A 20,405-nucleotide genomic window follows, 5' to 3' on the forward strand; every position below is an offset into this window, starting at 1 on the left:
TATTTTACGAGTTGTTGTAAATAGTCCATATTTTACCTTGGTCTGTATTTTACAAGAAAATTGCCTATTTAATAAATTGACAAATTTATTGACATGAAATTGTTCATAATATTTGTTATCCTTTTAATGTCAGAAAAATCAATTGTGGTGCTCACCTTTTCATTTCTAGTATTGGTAAATTGTATCTCCTCTAATATGATTTTTAATAGGTGGTTGAAAATATTATTAATGCTCTAAATCAATCAAATTTGTTCTCATTTCTTATTTCTATTTTTTAAATTTTTATTTCATTTCCACCACAATAATTTTTATAACATTTGTTTTGTATTATGTTTGGTAAAGTTCACTCATATTTCTAGGTGAAAACTTAAGTTTTTTATTTTAATACTCGATAAGGAGTATGTACTTTAAAGTATTGGTTACAGCATTCCATAACTATCTGTTAGCTCAGTTAGTCAATTAATATTACCAATATTTCCATGAAAAAATAAAGAATGTCTATGTATTTAAATATACAGTCAGAATCCAAAGAACCAAGTTTGCTCTGTTGAAATTTTAACATAGAAATGAAAGAAATGGTTGTCCTTATTAACTGGAAATTAATTTATGAATGAAAGACAAAGCAGTGAAACTATTGAGACATATAACAATTTTAGTTCCTTGAACATAATGGGCTTTCAATGAATACATATTGATAAAACAATTATTTACATTATATGTGTACTTGTGAATTGATGAAATACATTATACTTTAAATGTATGTTACCTGGTGTATTTAAGTAATGAGCATTTACCTTTACTGCCCAATATTATTTTTAAGGAAAAAGGTATTACAACTGAGGACTAATATTGTTAACCTGTTCAAGATTTGGTTGATGTATTTTATAATGAAAAGCTATAACAAGTGTCAAATTACTCAGTTTCACCAATTACAATATTTTGTATTCATTTATAAACATTTTTGCATAAATAAATTTTATAAAATGTAGTTTCCATGAATTACTTTCTTAAATCTTTTCCTGTTTAGAAAAAAAAAAAAAAAAGGGGCAGCTCACTGCCAGCATTCATTTAATTTTACAGAAGGAAGCTCTTTGAGGCTGAAGCAAAGCAGACTGAGTTTCAGTGTAAAAATAAAAGATAAAGACTGTTCTTGGAGTTAGTTCTAAACAGAGTTAACATCAGAATCATCCTAATCATCACAATTGTCTATTTCAGGAAAATTGCATTCATTATATGAATCTTCAGCCAACAACTGTTCAAGAGCGATGTTAACATCATGCATAGGAATGCTACATTTTCTAGGATTTGACATTTTCAGCAATTGAGGATTACTATATTTTATAAATTGAAATAATGCTACTAAAACCAGAATTCTATAAATAGAATGATGTATTTTATTTCCAAATTCAGTATACTAAATGAATAAAAAATAATAATAAAAGTGAAATATTTCATGGCAAATTTCTCTCAGGGTAAACGCTGCAGCCACAAATACGGCTGGCAAGTATTCTCAGGACAAATAGGGAAAAGATTAAAGTTTTCAATTCTATTGTGATTCATTATTTGGGCAGTCTAAATGTCTGCCTTTAAAACAATAAGTAAATTAAAGACAAAGTTTTAAAATGCAAAAATTTAGCTGTAGAGAGGAAACAGTAGCTTCAAACGTGTTAAAATAATTTAATAGTAAATATAAAACAATATTATGCATTTGTTATAATGTTATGGAATTACAGCAAAATAGTAAAATTTTTTTTCTTTTTTTTTTTTATTATACTTTAAGTTCTAGGGTACATGTGCATAACGTGCAGGTTTGTTACGTATGTATACTTGTGCCATGTTGCTGTGCTGCACGCATCAACTCGTCAGCACCCATCAATTCGTCATTTACATCAGGTATAACTCCCAATGCAATCCCTCCCTCCTCCCCCCTCCCCGTGATACGCCCTGGTGTGTGATGTTCCCCTTCCTGAGTCCAAGTGATCTCATTGTTCTGTTCCCACCTATGAGTGAGAACATGCGGTGTTTGGTTTTCTGTTCTTGCGATAGTTTGCTAAGAATGATGGTTTCCAGCTGCATCCATGTCCCTACAAAGGACATAAACTCATCCTTTTCTATGGCTGCATAGTATTCCATGGTGTATATGTGCCACATTTTCTTAATCCAGTCTGTCACTGATGGACATTTGGGTTGATTCCAAGTCTTTGCTATTGTGAATAGTGCCGCAATAAACATACATGTGCATGTGTCTTTATAGAAGCATGATTTATAATCCTTTGGGTATATACCCAGTAATGGGATGGCTGGGTCACATGGTACTTCTAGTTCTAGATCCTTGAGGAATCGCCATACTGTTTTCCATAATGGTTGAACTAGTTTACAATCCCACCAACAGTGTAAAAGTGTTCCTATTTCTCCACATCTTCTCCAGCACCTGTTGTTTCCTGACTTTTTAATGATTGCCATTCTAACTGGTGTGAGATGGTATCTCATTGTGGTTTTGATTTGCATTTCTCTGATGGCCAGTGATGAGGAGCATTTTTTCATGTGTCTGTTGGCTGTATGAATGTCCTCTTTTGAGAAATGTCTGTTCATATCCTTTGCCCACTTTTTGATGGGGTTCTTTGTTTTTTTCTTGTAAATTTGTTTGAGTTCTTTGTAGGTTCTGGATATTAGCCCTTTGTCAGATGAGTAGATTGCAAACATTTTCTCCCATTCTGTAGGTTGCCTGTTCACTCTGATGGTAGTTTCTTTTGCTGTGCAGAAGCTCTTTAGTTTAATGAGATCCCATTTGTCAATTTTGGCTTTTGTTGCCATTGCTTTTGGTGTTTTAGACATGAAGTCCTTGCCCATGCTTTGTCCTGAATGGTATTACCTAGGTTTTCTTCTAGGGTTTTTATGGCATTAGGTCTAACATTTAAGTCTCTAATCCATCTTGAATTAATTATCGTGTAAGGATTAAGGAAAGGATCCAGTTTCAGCTTTCTACTTATGGCTAGCCAATTTTCCCAGCACCATTTATTAAATAGAGAATCCTTTCCCCATTTCTTGTTTTTCTCAGGTTTATCAAAGATCAGGTGGCTGTAGATGTGTGGTATTATTTCTGAGGACTCTGTTCTGTTCCATTGGTCTATATCTCTGTTTTGGTACCAGTACCATGCTGTTTTGGTTACTGTAGCCTTGTAGTAGAGTTTGAAGTCAGGTAGCGTGATGCCTCCAGCTTTGTTCTTTTGACTTAGGATTGTCTTGGAGATGCGGGCTCTTTTTTGGTTCCATATGAACTTTAAAGCAGTTTTTTCCAATTCTGTGAAGAAACTCATTGGTAGCTTGATGGGGATGGCATTGAATCTATAAATTACCTTGGGCGGTATGGCCATTTGCACGATATTGATTCTTCCTATCCATGAGCATGGTATGTTCTTCCATTTGTTTATGTCCTCTTTGATTTCACTGAACAGTGGTTTGTAGTTCTCCTTGAAGAGGTCCTTTACATCCCTTGTAAGTTGGATTCCTAGGTATTTTATTCTCTTTGAAGCAATTGTGAATGGAAGTTCATTCCTGATTTGGCTCTCTGTTTGTCTGTTACTGGTGTATAAGAATGCTTGTGATTTTTGCACATTAATTTTGTATCCTGAGACTTTGCTGAAGTTGCTTATCAGCTTAAGGAGATTTTGGGCTGAGACAATGGGGTTTTCTAAATATACAATCATGTCATCTGCAAACAGGGACAATTTGACTTCTTCTTTTCCTAACTGAATACCCTTGATTTCTTTCTCTTGCCTGATTGCCCTAGCCAGAACTTCTAACACTATGTTGAATAGGAGTGGTGAGAGAGGGCATCCCTGTCTTGTGCCAGTTTTCAAAGGGAATGCTTCTAGTTTTTGCCCATTCAGTATGATATTGGCTGTGGGTTTGTCATAAATAGCTCTTATGTATTTTGAGATACGTTCCATCAGTACTGAATTTATTGAGAGTTTTTAGCATGAAGGGCTGTTGAATTTTGTCAAAGGCCTTTTCTGCATCTATTGAGATAATCATGTGGTTTTTGTCTTTGGGTCTGTTTATATGCTGGATTACATTTATTGATTTGCGTATATTGAACCAGCCTTGCATCCCAGGGATGAAGCCCACTTGATCATGGTGGATAAGCTTTTTGATGTGCTGCTGGATCCGGTTTGCCAGTATTTTATTGAGGATTTTTGCATCAATGATCATCAGGAATATTGGTCTAAAATTCTCTTTTTTTGTTGTGTCTCTGCCAGGCTTTGGTATCAGGATGTTGTTGGCCTCAGAAAATGAGTTAGGGAGGATTCCCTCTTTTTCTATTGATTGGAATAGTTTCAGAAGGAATGGTACCAGCTCCTCCTTGTACCTCTGGTAGAATTCAGCTGTGAATCCATCTGGTCCTGGACTTTTTTTGGTTGGTAGGCTATTAATTATTGCCTCAATTTCAGAGCCTGCTATTGGTCTATTCAGGGATTCAGCTTCTTCCTGGTTTAGTTTTGGGAGAGTGTAAGTGTCCAGGAAATTATCCATTTCTTCTAGATTTTCTAGTTTATTTGCATAGAGGTGTTTATAGTATTCTCTGATGGTAGTTTGTATATCTGTGGGGTCGGTGGTGATATCCCCTTTATCATTTTTTATTGCATCTATTTGATTCTTCTCTCTTTTCTTCTTTATTAGTCTTGCTAGCAGTCTATCAATTTTGTTGATCTTTTCAAAAAACCAACTCCTGGATTCATTTATTTTTTGGAGGGTTTTTTGTGTTTCTGTCTCCTTCAGTTCTGCTCTTATCTTAGTTATTTCTTGCCTTCTGCTAGCTTTTTAATGTGTTTGCTCTTGCTTCTCTAGTTCTTTTAATTGTGATGTTCAAGTGTCAATTTTAGATCTTTCCAGCTTTCTCTTATGGGCAGTTAGTGCTATACATTTCCCTCTACACCTGCTTTAAATGTGTCCCAGAGATTCTGGTATGTTGTATCTTTGTTCTCATTGGTTTCAAGGAACATCTTCATAAAATAGTAAAATTTTATACAATTCAGTGGCATCATGATAGATTAGTCTGGCCTCTTCTAAAATTGTATATAATTGACATGACACAGTAAATTCATTTTTGTTTCTAGCTTATTCTATTTGATTTTGATATTTATTTATCTTATGTACATTGGTAATTTATTCCCTTTTATCACAGACTAGCATGACATTATGAATATATTTCAATTTGTTTGTTCTTGTTTATGGTCATTAATGTTTAATCCAGCATGAGTTATTGTGAATAAAGCTACTACAACATTTATTTTGCAAATCTGTTTTTGAACATCTATTTTTGTTTTTTTGGGGGAGTATACATTCCTAAGATTGAAATTGTTGGCATAAATTAGTTTAATGTATGTATTAAACATCTTTCTACTTACTTTGGGTTTAATTTGCTCTTTGTAATCTAGCTTCTTAATGCATAATCCTAAATCATTATTTTGTACTTTTTTCTTCTTTAATGTAAACATTTTAAAGCTATTAATATTCCTCTAATAGCTGCTTTGTCTGTATCTCACAAAATTTAGTATCTTCTGCTTTTATTGACATTTAATTTGAAAATTGTCTTATTCATGTACAATTACATATGATTTCCACCTTGACTGATGTGTTATTTAAAAGTATGTTGCTTAATTACAAAACTGGGCAGCTGATTGGGCAGACACTGAGCTAGCTGCAGGAAGTTTTTTTGTTGTTTTTTGTGTGTGTTTGTGTGTGTGTGTGTGTTTTGCCCCAGTGGCACTTGAAACTCCGGCGTGACAGAACCATTCACTCCTCTGGAAAGGGGGCTGAAGCCAGGGAGCCAAGTGGTCTTGTTCAGTGGGTCGCACTCCCATGGAGCCCAGCAAGTTTAGATCCACTGATTGAAATTCTCATTGTCAGTATAGCAGTCTGAAGTTGACCTGGAATGCTCAGGCTTGGTGGGAGAAGGGCGTCTGCCATTACTGAGGCTTGAGTAAGTTATTTTCCCCTCACAGTGTAAACAAAGCCACCAGGAAGTTCAGACTGGGTGGAATTCACCTCAGTGTAGCTAAGCTGCCGTGTCCAGATTGCCTCTCTAGATTCTCCTTCACTGGGTAGGCCATCTCTGAAAGAAAGGCAGCAGTCCCAGTCAGGGGCTTATAGACAAAACTGCCATCTCCCTCGGTCAGAGCATCTGGGGGAAGGGGCAACTGTGGGTGCAGTTTTAGCAGTCTTAAACGTTCCTGCCTGCCAGCTCTGAAGAGAGCTGTGGATCTCCCAGCATAGCATTCAAACTCTTCTAAGAAACAGACTACCTCCAGAGATGGGTCTCTGACACCCATGCCTCCTGACTGGGAGACACCTCCCAGCAAGAGTCAAATGATGCTTCATACAGGAGAGCTCTGGCTGGCATCTGGCAAGTGTCCCTCTGGGAAGGGATCTTGTCCCTTCCAGAGGAAGGGGCAAGCAGTAGTCTTTCCTGTTCTGCAGACTCTGCTGATGATACCCAGGCAAACAGGGTCTGAAGTGGACCTCCAGCAAACTCCAGCAGACATGCAGAAGAGGGGCCTGACTGTTAGGAGGAAAACTAACTAACAGAAAACAATAATATCAACATCAACAAAAAAGAAGCCTATGCAAAAACACCATCCAATGGTCATCAGCATCAAAGATCAACAGTAGATAAATCCATGAAGATGAGGAAAAACCAGCACAAAAATGCTGAAAATTCCAAAAACCAGAATGCCTCTTCTCCTCCAAAGGATCACTACTCCTTGCCAGCAAGGGCACAAAACTGGATGGCGAATGAGTTTGATGAATTGATAAAAGTAGGCTTCAGAAGGTGGGCAATAATAAACTCCTCTGAGGTAAAGGAGCATGTTCTAACCCAATTTAAAGAAGCTAAGAACCTTGATAAAAGGATAGAGGAGCTGCTAACTAGAACAACCAGTTTAGAGAAGAACATAAATAACCTGATGGAGCTGAAAAACACAGCACAAGAACTTTGTGAAGCATACACAAGTATCAACAGCCAAATCAATCAAGTGGAAGATAGGATATCAAAGATTGAAGATCAACTTCATGAAATAAAGTGTGAAGACAAGATTAAAGAGAAAAAAATAAAAAGTAATGAACAAAGCCTCAAAGAAATATGAGACTATGTGAAAAGACAAAAACCTACTATTGATTGGTATACTTGAAAATGATGGGGAGAATTGAACCAAGTAGGAAAACATACTTCAGGATATCATCCAGGAGAACTTCCCCAACCTAGCAAGACAGGCCAAGATTCAAATCCAGGAAATACAAAGAACACCGCAAAGACACTGTTCGAGAAGAGCAACCCCAAGACACACAGTTGTCACATTCACCAAGGTTGAAATGAAAGAAAAAATTACAAGGGCAGCCAGAGAGAAAGGTCAGGTTACAAAGAGAAGCCCATCAGACTAACAGTGGATCTCTCTGCAGAAACCCTACAAGTCAGAAAAGAGTGAGGGCCAAAATTCAACAGTCTTAAAATAATTTTCAAACCAAAATTTCATACCCTGCCAAACTAAGCTGCATAGGTGAAGGAGAAATAAAATTCTTTACAGACAAGCAAATGCTGAGGAATTGTGTCACCACCAGTCCTGCCTTACAAGAACTCCTGAAGGAATCACTAAATATGGAGAGGTAAAAACATTACCAGCCACTGCAAAAACATACCAAAATACAAAGACCAATGACACTATGAAAAAACCGCATCAACTAATGTGAAAAATAACCAGCTAGCATCATGATGACAGGATGAAATATACACATAACAATATTAACCTTAAATGTAAATGAGCTAAATGCCTCCAATTAAAACACACAGACTGGCAAAAAGAATAAAGAGCCAAGACCCAGTGGTGTGCTGTATTCAGGAGACCCATCTCAAGTGCGAAGACATAGGCTCAAAATAAAGAGATGCAGGAATATTTACCAAGCAAATGGAAAGCAAAATAAATAAATAAATAAATAAATAAATAAAGGGTTGCAATTGTAGTCTCTGATAAAACAGACTTTAAACCAACAAAGATCAAAAAATACAAAGATGGGCATTACATAATCGTAAAGGGATCAAATAAGAAGAGCTAAATATATATGCACCCAATACAGAAGCATCCAGATTCATAAAGCAAGTTATTAGGGTCCTACAAAGAGACTTTGCCTCCCACACAATAAGAGTGGGAGTTTTTGACACCCCATTGTTAATATTAGACAGATCAATGAAACAGAAAGTTAACAAGGATATTCAGGACTTCAACTCAGCTCTGGACCAAACGGACCTAATAGACATCTATGTAACTCTCCAACACAAGTCAACAGAATATACATTTTTCTCAGCACCACATAGCACTTACTCAAAAATTGACCACATAATGGAATTAAAACACTCCTTAGCAAATGAAAAAGAATGGAAATCATAAGAAACAGTCTCTCATACCCCAGTGAAATCTAATTAGAACTCAGGATGAAGAAACTCATTCAAAACCACACAACTACATGGAAACTGAAGAACTTGCTGCTGAATGACCACTGGGTGAATAATGAAATTCAGGCAGCAATAAATAAGTTCTCTGAAACCAATGAGAACAAAGGCACAAGGTACCAGAATCTCTGGGACATAGCTAAAGCTGTGTTTAGGGGAAAATTTATAGCACTAAATGCCCACATCGGAAATAGGGAAAGATCTAAAATTGACACATTAGCATCACAATTAATAGAACTAGAGAAGCAAGAGCAAACAAATTCAAAAGATAGCAGAAGACAAGACATAACTTAGATCAGAGCATAACTGAAGGAGATAGAGACATGAAAAACTATTCAAAAAATCAATGAATCTAGGAGCTGGATTTTTTAAAAGATTAACAAAACAGACCACTAGCCAGACTAATAAAGAAGAAAAGAGTGAAGAATCAAATAGACCCAATAAAAAATGATAAGGGGGGATATTACCACTGATCCCACAGAAATACAAACTACCATCAGAGAATACTAAAAACAACTCTATGCAAATAAATTAGAAAATGTAGAAGAAATCGATAGAATCCTAGACGCATAAACCCTCACAAGACTAAACCAGGAAGAAGTCGAATCCCCGAATAGACCAATAACAAGTTCTGAAGTTGAGGCTGTAATTAACAGCCTACCAACCCAAAAAAAGCCCAGGACCAGGCAGATTCACAGCCAAATTCTACCAGAGGTACAAAGAAGAGCTGGTACCATTCCTTCTAAAATTATTCCAAACAATAGAAAAAGAGGGACTCCTCCATAACTCATTTTATGAGGGCAGCATCATCCTGATACCAAAACCTGGCAGAGACACCACAAAGAAAAAAAAAAAAAAAGAAAAGAAAAGAAAAGAAAATTTCAGGCCAATATCCCTGATGAACATTGATGCAATTATCCTCATTAAAATACTGGTAAACCAAATCCAGCAGCACATCAAAAAACTTTTCCATCAAGATCAAGTCAGCTTCATCCCTGGGATGCCAGGCTGCTTCAACATACACAAATTAATAAAGGTAATTCATCACATAAAAAAAGCCAATGACAAAAATCCCATGATTATCTTAATAGATGCAGAAAACTCCCTTGATAAAATTCAACACACCTTCATGACAAAAACACTCAATAAACTAGGTATCAATGGGACATATTTCAAAAATAATAAGAGCTATTTTTGACAAACCCACAGCCAATATCATACTGAATAGGCAAAAGCTGGAAACATTCCCTTTGACAACAGGCACAAGACTAGGATGCCCTCTCTCACAACTGCTATTCATCGTAATATGGGAAGATCTGGCCAAGGCAATCAGGCAAGAGAAATAAATAAAGGGTATTCAAATAGGAAGAAGGAAGTCAAATTGTCTCTGTTTGCAAACAACACGATTGTATATTTAGAAAACCCAATTATCTCAGTCCAAAAACACTTTAAGCTGATAAGCAACTTCAGCAAAGCCTCAAGATACAAAACCAATGTACAGAAGTTACAAACATTCCTACACACCAATAATAGACAGACAACCAAATCATGAGTGAACTCCCATTCACAATTGCTACAAAGATAATAAAATAATCAGAATCCAAATTACAAGTGATATGAAGGACCTCTTCAAGGAGAAGTATGGACTACTGCTCAAAGAAATAAGAGAGGGCACAAACGAATGGAAAAAAGATGCCATGCTCTTGGATAGGAAGAATCAATATTGTGAAAATACTCATACTGCCCAAAGTAATTTAAAGATTCAATGCTATTCCCATCATGCTGCCACTGACACTCTTCACAGAATTAGAAAAAACTACTTTAAATTTCCTATGGAACCAAAAAAGAGCCCATATAGCCAAGACAATCCTAAGCAAAAAGAACAAATCTGGAGACATCACACTACCTGACTTCAAACTATACCACAAGTCTACAGTAACAAAAACAGCACAGTACTGGTACCAAGACAGATATATAGACCAACAGAACAGAACAGAGGCCTCAGAAATAATGCCACATATCTAAAACCATCTGATCTTTGATGACCCTGACAAAAACAAACAATGGGGAAAGGATTCCCTATTTAATAAATGGTTTTGGATAAAGTGGCTAGCCATATGTAGAAAACTGAAACTGGACCCCTTCCTTACACTTTATACAAGAATTAACTCGAGATGGATAAAGACTTAAATTTAAGGCCTAAAACCATAAAAGCCCTAGAAGAAAACCTAGGCAATACCATTCAGGGCATAGGCATGGGCAAAGACTTCATGACTAAAACACCAAAAGCAGTGGCAACAAAAGCCATTATTGACAAATGGGATACAATCAACTTAAAAGCCTTCTGCACAGCAAAAGAAACTATCATCAGAGTTAACAGGTAACCTACATAATGGGAGAAATTTTTTGCAATCTATCCATCTGACAGAAGGCTAATATCCAGAATCTACAATGAACTTAAACAAATTTACAAGAAAAAAAATGACATCAAAAAGTGGGCAAAGAATATGAAGAGACACTTCGTAAAGAAGACATTTATGTCGCCAACAAACATGGAAAAAAGCTCATCATCACTGATCATTAGAGAAATCAAATAAAAACCACAATGAGATACCATCTCACGCTAGTTAGAATGGCAATCATTAAAATGTTAAGAAACAACAGATGCTGGAAAAGATGTGGAGAAATAGGAATGTTTTTATATTGTTGGTGGGCGTTTAAGTTAGCTTAACCATTGTGGAAGACAGTGTGATAATTTCTTGAGGATCTAGAACTAGAATTACCATTTGACCCAGCAATCCTATTACTGGGTATATACCCAAAGGATTATAAATCATTCTCCCATAAAGATACATGCACACATATATTTATTGCAGCACTACTCACACTAGCAAAGATATGCAACCAACTCTAATGCCCATCAATGATAGACTGGATATAGAAAACGTGGCACATATACACCATGAAATATTATGCAGCCATAAAAAAGAACAAAATCATGTTCTTTGCAGGGACATGGATGAAGCTGGAAACCATCATTCTCAGTAAACTAACGTAGGAACAGAAAACCAAACACCACATGTTTTCACTCATAAGTAGGGGTTGAACAATGAGAACACATGGGCACAAGGAGGGGAACATCACACACTAGGGCTTGTCGGGCGATGGGAGGAAAGGTGAGGGATAGCATTAGAACAAGTACCTAATGCATGTGGGGTTTAAAAATTTTTTTGATGGGTTGATGGGTGTAGCAAACCACCATGGCAAATTTATACCTAAGTAACAAACCTGTACGTCCTGCACATGTATCCCCATATTTAAAATATAAAAATGTTAAAAGTATGTTGCTTATTTACAAATATCTACGGATACAATTGGTTTATTTTTATTTATTCGTAATCCAATTCTTTGTCAGAGAATATATTCACTATAATTTTAATCACTTAAAAGTAATTTAAACTTGCTTTGTAGCCATATCTTGGATAATGTTCCATGTGACTTTAAAAAAACACATTTTTTTTCAGTTTTTGTATGGTTGTATACACTGTTCTCTCTCTCTTCCCCCGATCCCCCAACAATACCTTGCATAACTCTGTGACCCTATGATTCTCTATTAGCTGAGAGAAAGCAACCTTTCTGGCTCACTATCATGGGATTCAGTATTGAGGGCATGTTGCTGTTTGGAAATAAGTAGCAATATACCTTGCAAGTGGTAAAACCTTGATGTAAGAAGGCAAGGGCAAATCTTCACTATGAACTCCTAAGTGTTTATTTGGTAGTGGAAGAAGAGTTAAGTACTCACTCAGGAGAACATTATGTATATTACCAGATTTTTTACTGTTGGCCGGTAGTCTTGTTTGGTCAGGCACATTGGCCTTAGAAAATGGAAAATAGATAATATCCATCCTTACGAGGCACTCATGGAAATATTTATGAGAGTTGAGAAGTACTGAAGAGGATCATCTGAAACACCATCTCTCCAAGAAAGACTTATTTAGTTCACTAGACTATCTACCTATGTTAATGAAATGAGCAGTGTATTGATTCTTAGATCACAGACCTAAGATAGCACATATTTCCCTTACACTCTATAAAACAACTAATGTGACAAATTACTGTGTCCAATATAAACAAATATAGAGTCTCTTGTCAATGATCATAGGTAAAATTACCCAAAGCAAGTAGATCACATTGGACCTCTACCAGTAGCCAGAGAAAGTTTAAAGTGAGTATTAAGTGGGAACAAAATCTTTTCTACTTTAGACTGCACTTATTCTGTAGTAGATCTAATCTGGAGCATACATTTCAAAGTTTGAAGCAATATATTTTCTATTAAATTGAACTACTTACATGCCTGTTTTATGATCATTTACAAAATGGGCTAGGAAGCATAATATTACACAAGCATACCATATTCTTTATTACTCTCAGCACAGTGGTCTAACAAAATTCAAATGAGCAAGTGAAACACATATACAAGAGGTGGTGAGAAAGGTCTTAAGAGTTGGCTTCATTGGTGTGTTTGACTGACTGTAAGGTGACTTGTGAATGATCTCTGAATGCTGGTGTTTATGCCCTTTGTTTAAACCCATTTTCTTCAAAGTATATCAGAACCATGACTTCTTTCCAATTAACAAAATATGACAAAGGTAATGATATTTCACTTGTGTGAGTATATTATGTTATAAAAGACTCTGTCTTACAATCAGACTCTTTCTAGAAACCCTCTTCCCTCGCTGGCTTGATGAAATAAACAGTTATGTTGGGAAAACCCACATGGCAAGAGAGTATGAACAGCCTCTACAGACTGCAGACAACTAGGAAGTGAGTGTGACTTTTTACGGACATCCAGGAAAAAAAAAAAAGTAAACAACAACAACAAAATGGAAGCTCTAAGACCTATACCCACAAAGAACTGAATTCCATCAAAACCTGGATGAACTTTGAAGCCAATTCTTTTCCAGTCTGGTCTTCAGATCAAAATGCAGCCAACCAGTACTTATGCTGCTACTTTGTGAGCTCCTAAACACAGGGGCCAGCTAAGTTGGTCCTGGACTTTAGAAACTATAAGATGACAAGTGTGTGTTGATTTACAAGTATTATTGAGGATGTGGAGAAAGGGAATCCTGGTACAACGTTGGTGAGAACTAAAGCATTACAGCCATTAGGCAAAACTGTATGGAGTTTCCTCAAAAAATTAAAAAAAAAACTACCATATGACCCAGCAATCCAACTACTGGTTATACATTTAAAGGAAAATGAAATCAGCATGTATAAGAGAAACCTGTACTCTCACATTTATTGTGGTACTATTCACAGTTGCCAAGATATGGAATCAATCTAAGTGTTCATTGGGGATAATGGATAAAGAAAATGTGGCATATTACTATTCAGCCATAAATGTGAATGAAATACCTTCATTCATAACAACATGGATTAACCTGGAGAACCTATTTTACCAGATGAAATAAGCCAGGCACAGAAAGACGAACATGGCATGATGTCACTCATATATGGAATCTAAAAATGTTCATCTCATAGAAGGTAACAGTAGAATCTTGGTTACTAATGGGAAAGGGATTAAGAGAAGAGGAGTTGGTCAATGGTACAATATTACAGTTTGGAGGAATAAGTTCCACGGTAGGGTGACTAAAGTTAATAATAATATATTGCATATTTCAAAATAGCTAGAAGAGTAATTTTAATATTCTTCCATACAGAAATGATAAATAAGGTAATGGATATGCTAACTTCTCTGATTTGATCATTACACATTTTAGTCCATAAATTTGTACAGTTATTGTATGTGAATCAAAAATAAAGCAAAAATATGTAGCAATTCATTACACAGCAGTAGATAACTAATGCAATAACTTAAAAATAAATGTCCTAAATCTGGGCCAGGTGTAGTGGCTCATGCCTATAATTACAGCACTTTGGGAGGCCAAGAAGCATAGATCAGTTGAGGTCAGGAGTTCAACACCAGCCTGGCCAACATTGTGAAACCCTGTCTCTACTAAAAATATAAACATTTGCCAGGTCTAGTGGTGCACACCTGTAATCCTAGCTACTTGGAAAGCTGGGACAGGAGAATATCTTGAAGCTGGGAGGCAGAGATTGCAATGAACAGAGATTGCAATGAGCAGAGATCACGCCACTGCACTCCAGCCTGGGTGACAGAGTGAGTGAGATTCTATCTTAAAAAAAAAAAAAAGTTAAGTTGGGAATATTTAGGTACATCATCCATATAAACATCAGTTAGCATGAGATTATATCCTCACTAAGAAAGGACTATTGGATCTTAACGTAACATATTGAATATCTGTAAAGGTCACAGGTTCCAGCTACTAGGAAACTGAACCAAATAGGTAAATTTATTTTTAAAAAAACTACAGAAAGTCTAAATCATGACAAAGTCACCTGGCAGTATGTTCTTAATTATTCTTTAATAGCCTGAATTTCATGAATACAAAGAGATTTATCTCCCCTGTGGTTCAATTGTTCCATGTACCGAGAAGCATGTGTTTGTAACAACTGGCACTGTAATATTTAGATATAATTGTATCTACAAACCAAAGGAAAGCCAGAATTTGTTGAATAGTGACCTGTAGTCACCAATCCATTAACTGAGAATGTTTGGTACATTGTAAGAGGTTGTTTCTGTTGGGATAGAATACCGGATGATACTGTAACTTGAATTGTTGTATACTGAGACCATTTTTAAACTCTCCATTATAGCTAAAAGGTATAACAAAGGTTTGAAGTTCATTTATGTAATTAAATTAAAAACAATTTTATGCAAGTGAAGATGAAACATATTTTAATAAGCTGAGTTGAAAATTCCAAATAATGTAATTCAAATGGGAACCCATTGGCCATGAAAACAAGTGACTGCGGTCATAGATATCCAAATAAATACCTTCATCAACACATATAAAAAATGTTAAGTAATATGAATTACCAAGTATTTTAACTGGGAAAAAAAGACTCATAAAAAATTTACATGCTTTATACAGAAAACTCCTATTCTGAATGCATATGGTTCAAATTTTCATCCTCCTCTAATGTTATTAGGCATATTCTTTTATAAAAGATTTTGCAGGAAATGTTGTGATATGAATAATGACTAGCTACCTGATATATGTGGCAAGAAGATGTTGACAAAGAAAGAGAAGGGACTACAGAGAAAGCAGTTTAAACAACTTGCCTTTGATCCATTTCTCTCCTAATTACCCAGGGTCAACCCCTGGGGAAGAAAAAAAGCAAGTGACTTGGTCTAGTCACCTTGAAAACATGCTAATAACTGACGTTTCTTATAACAAACTGAATGAACAGACTCATATTTCCTAAAACCGGTGTTCTTATTTATAAGATGCAAAAATTGATCTGCTGTTACATTTTCATTTCAGATATTGAATTCTTCAGGTCTAGAATTTTAGTTAAGTTCTTTGTATCCATTCCATATCTCTGTAGAGATTCCCAATCTTTCAATTAAGCCTTTTTTAAGTATATACAATTTTTATAACTTGTTTATACTTATCTTTAAATCCCCAAACATCTGTGTCACCTAGTTTGTTACTATAGCTTTTTTTCCATTACTTAAGAGTCATATTCACCTCCTTCTTTCGTGTCTAGTAATTTTAACTCTATCCTGAACAAGGCAGATGCTGGAAGCTTATTTTTTGCCCACATTTAAATTGTATTAAGTTTAGTTCTGGCTAGCAGACAGGTCTGCTTCATCCTATAAAACCTTGGTTTTGGAAATTGTTATGCAGGATACAGCATATTTCTTACTCAAATACTAGAGTAACTCTGCTCCTAAAACATCTTTCCTGGATCACAATACCATGTCTGTCTGTTAAATGAGGCATCCCCAATTTGTATAGTCATATCTCCTAATGTATATGTTTTAGAAACAAAATTATTGTTAATACGGTTGTGCATTTTGCATATATATTCAGAAATTATTTTTGAGATTTGTCTCAAAGTTTTAACAAGGTTATATATTATGTTCTTATTTTTGTTATCTTAATAATCAACTATTTCTGTATATGGTATATTTCTATTTCAGTATTCTCTGTTAAATGAGATAAAGTATAGTCATTCCTGGCCTAAATTAGGGAGTTAATAAATATTATCTACTGTTGCTGCTGTCATCATCATCATCATTAAATGTCACAAATATCATTAAAAACACCAAAAATTTAAGCTTCAAATCAAGAATTTCTACATTACAAAGATGACAGACCTCTTGGAAGAGATCATTTTCTCTATCCCTCCATCTCTCTATCATGAAAAACTTTTCATGTTTTATGATTAGTTGGCTGCACAAAGAAGCAATAACAGATGTAAAAACAAGTTATGGTTGTTTTCAATAATACTTTGATTCCAAATCCTAGAAATTTCTGTGAGATCATTTGAGTTACAGCCTACTTTTAAACATTTAGGAAGCATCAGTGTCACTATAAAATGACAATCTAATTCAGTCACAGTGATAATTCATAGCATCTATAAATCATTGTGATTCAATTTGAAAAAAATAGGTGTTTGATTCAAAGAGAAATATCGCCTCAAATAGGAGGTAATCATATATACTGGTAGTGACTTTGACCATACACCAAGAACTTTAGATGTAAATTACCATAAAGAATTTTTCCTGACCCAATTCTCTCAAAAACAGTTGCAATGACAAGTGTGGAAATGATTTATAGCCAGATTCCAATCTGATTTAATGTTAATACATATTCCTAATTAATGGGAATAATGATAGGGTTCAAGAATCCTAGAATGGAATATCATCCTGGAGCTATTCCCATACTCATTCCATGTGTTATTTCAAGTTCCTCCAAAGAAACTTGGGTAAAGAATAAATGACATTCTTCGGATTTGTTATCAGCAACATGGGGAAGACTAAGACAAAATATATTGATGCTTGTCTGCCTTTGCATCATTTTTTATATAGATTTTATTAACTGTCAGAGATGATTTGCTAAACTCCTTTGTGATACACAGTGTGTAAGGATCCTGAGGAAGCATTTGTGTCTCTAATGACAGAAGTGATTCCCTTATATTAAACAAATATAGGAACTCCATAAAAAGGTCTGGAGAAAATTGAAACTGTTTAGAAGTCCAAGTCAGTAGTAGAATATATGTGCAGACTTAAAGTTATGAATGCATTTGCATTTTTAAGGGAGTTTAAATCAATTCCCTTTATATATAACTGTCACAGTTTGGGTTTAAGGTTTCTAAAATACGGTGTGAAAAGTGCTGGCCATGTAGCCCTTGTAAAACAGGTGTTGTTCTCATCTTAGTGATGATATAATGAATCATCTTCATAATAAATCATTACAATAGCTTTCTCCAGTGGAATTTAGGCTCACACTTCCCTTTAGCATTTGATTCTATAATCAGGCTGTAGATTTATGGGTAGAAAATCACTTATGAGGCTGAGGTTGTGGTTTTCCATCTGACCTCAGAATAGACATAACATAAACAAATATGAACACTAAGAAAAAGTAGATTCTTCAATTTGAAAGTTTATTTCCAAAATCTTTTCCTGATTTGGAAACTAAAGTTTATATAGACAACTTCCATGCCTCAGCATCTTTATATGCTGGACTACAGGACTGACAGTGAATATCTTCAAATTTGCCTCCAACTTAAATGTTCTATAATTTTATGAAAAATTTAATTACACAAAATTGAAATCCTTCTTACCAGACCTAAGTTTTACTGAAGTGTTTACTTCCTTAGAATATATTACTAACAACGATTTTTAAACCTATTTTCCAAGGGATCTTAAAAACCAGGATGAATACCTGTCAGTATTGAGTTTTTCAGATGAAACTGCCACGTTACAGCTATGTTACATGTAAAAACTCCACCTCACATATCTAAGATACATTCCCTTGTATAACTTACCTACCTATGTAAAGAATGTTTTTTCAGGTGGTGTATTAGTTTTCTCTAGCCTCCAGAACAAATTGACAAAAATTAAAGGGTCTAAATGATGCAAACATTCTTTTTTACAATTCTGTAGGTCAAGAGCCTGATATGAGTTTCACTGAGGGAAAAGCAAGCTGTCAGAATTCCTTTCTGGAGGCTCTTGGGGAGGATTGTTTTCCTAACTCGTTCAGATTATTAGAAGAATTCAATTCCCTGCTATTCTAGACCAGAGGTCCCCACGTCTTTTCAGGATGTCAGCCTGAAGACATTCTCACGTCTATTGTCCACCAGATTCTCTGGTTCCTGCCCCCTTCTCCATCTTCAAAGCTAGCAATATCTACTGAAGTCCCTCTCAAGCTTCAAATCTCACTTGCTTCTCATTTTGTCACATCCCTCTGACTGTCTCTCTGTCTCTAGATGGGAGAGCTTTGTTAATTTTAAGGGCTCATGAATTAGAATGGGCCTGCATTGATAATCCAGGAAAATATTCCCATCAGAAGGTCTAAATGCTTAAGCACATCTACAAGTCCCTTTTGCTAGATAGCATGACATATTCAGAGGTTCCACATACTTAGAGTGAGGACGTCTTTTGAGGGCCGTTAGTCTATCTACCACAAGTAGTCGTTCCAGGCTCTTTCAATTCTAAAGTCTATGATTATACAATATGGCTTTCTTAATAATATTTCAACTTCCTGAAAATGCCCATTCTATATTGTCCAACGTTTTGAACTTCCTTTCAACAATATTCAAAGATAATTTTTCTTCTTGCTCTAAAATCCATTTGCACTAGACTTTCCTATGCCCCAAAATACATGTAATACAAAATACATTTAATACATTAAATGTATATCTAGTTATATTTAGTTATATCTTCACTTAAATATACCAATTAATGTGTCTGCCATGTCTCATACACAGTAAATACTGTAGCTGGGTAGTGATCAGTTCTGTCAGCTATGATGTAAGTTTGTCTACAATTACAAATACAATTGCATATTGATTGTGATAACTTGCTCAAGTGGCTTAGTGTCTCCAAACTGTAATTTCCTTGATTTCCAAAATAAGGATATCTATCATATAGGGTTACTTTGGGTTAATAACTGATAAATGTAAGTCAGTTAATAGACTAAACTGAATAAACAAGGTATTTAAGAAACTTAAAGAAAATGCCAATACCTTATAAGCACTAAGTAATTCTTAATTGATTAGCGTACATTAGCAATAGACTTACAATTATGTAGAATTTTTATATTCCATTGGGTAAAATATATTTTTATCATTTGTGACCTTGAGAGGTCATGCTTCATAAATAACCACATATAAAATCAATGAAAAATGAATCTCAGTTCTCTTGACTTCTGTAGTGATAGTTTTCTATCATGAATCATCCTTTCTCCTTGAAATAAACATATGTCCTTGTAGTTTGTGAAAATTTTAATGCCTAAGATTATAATAAATCTAAATTTTTAGTAAGTTTGATTCTGTTAATTTACACTTATCAAATTGGGGAGATGAATATTACACTAATTTTGTGTAGTTTACTTCATGTTGTTTCAGAAGAAATTTAAGACAGTTCATAGCATAAAAAGCATTTCAAGTTAAGATTAATTAAAAATTGTGATAAAGTAAACAGATAATAGAAATAAAAAACTTGAAGAACTAGGGAAAAGATCAAAATTAGGTATCATAATCTAAGTTTTCCGTAGGTACAGTGAAACAATATATCCATTACCTTACACTATTTTCCCTATTATACCTATTACACCTAGTAAAGGGTAACCCCATAATGGCAGAGATTGCTGTCTATTTTGCTGTTGGTTGTTTCCTGCACTTTGAACAGTTCCTGGAACATAATATGTGCTCAATATATATTTGTAGAATAAATGTTTAGAAATAAATTTATAGTCTGAAAAATGTCTATAAGGAAGAGCAAAAATATTGAGTAGATGAGTATGGC

Source organism: Macaca fascicularis, chromosome 11, assembly GCF_037993035.2.
Source record: "Macaca fascicularis isolate 582-1 chromosome 11, T2T-MFA8v1.1".
In the NCBI taxonomy this organism is placed as follows: Eukaryota; Metazoa; Chordata; class Mammalia; order Primates; family Cercopithecidae; genus Macaca; species Macaca fascicularis.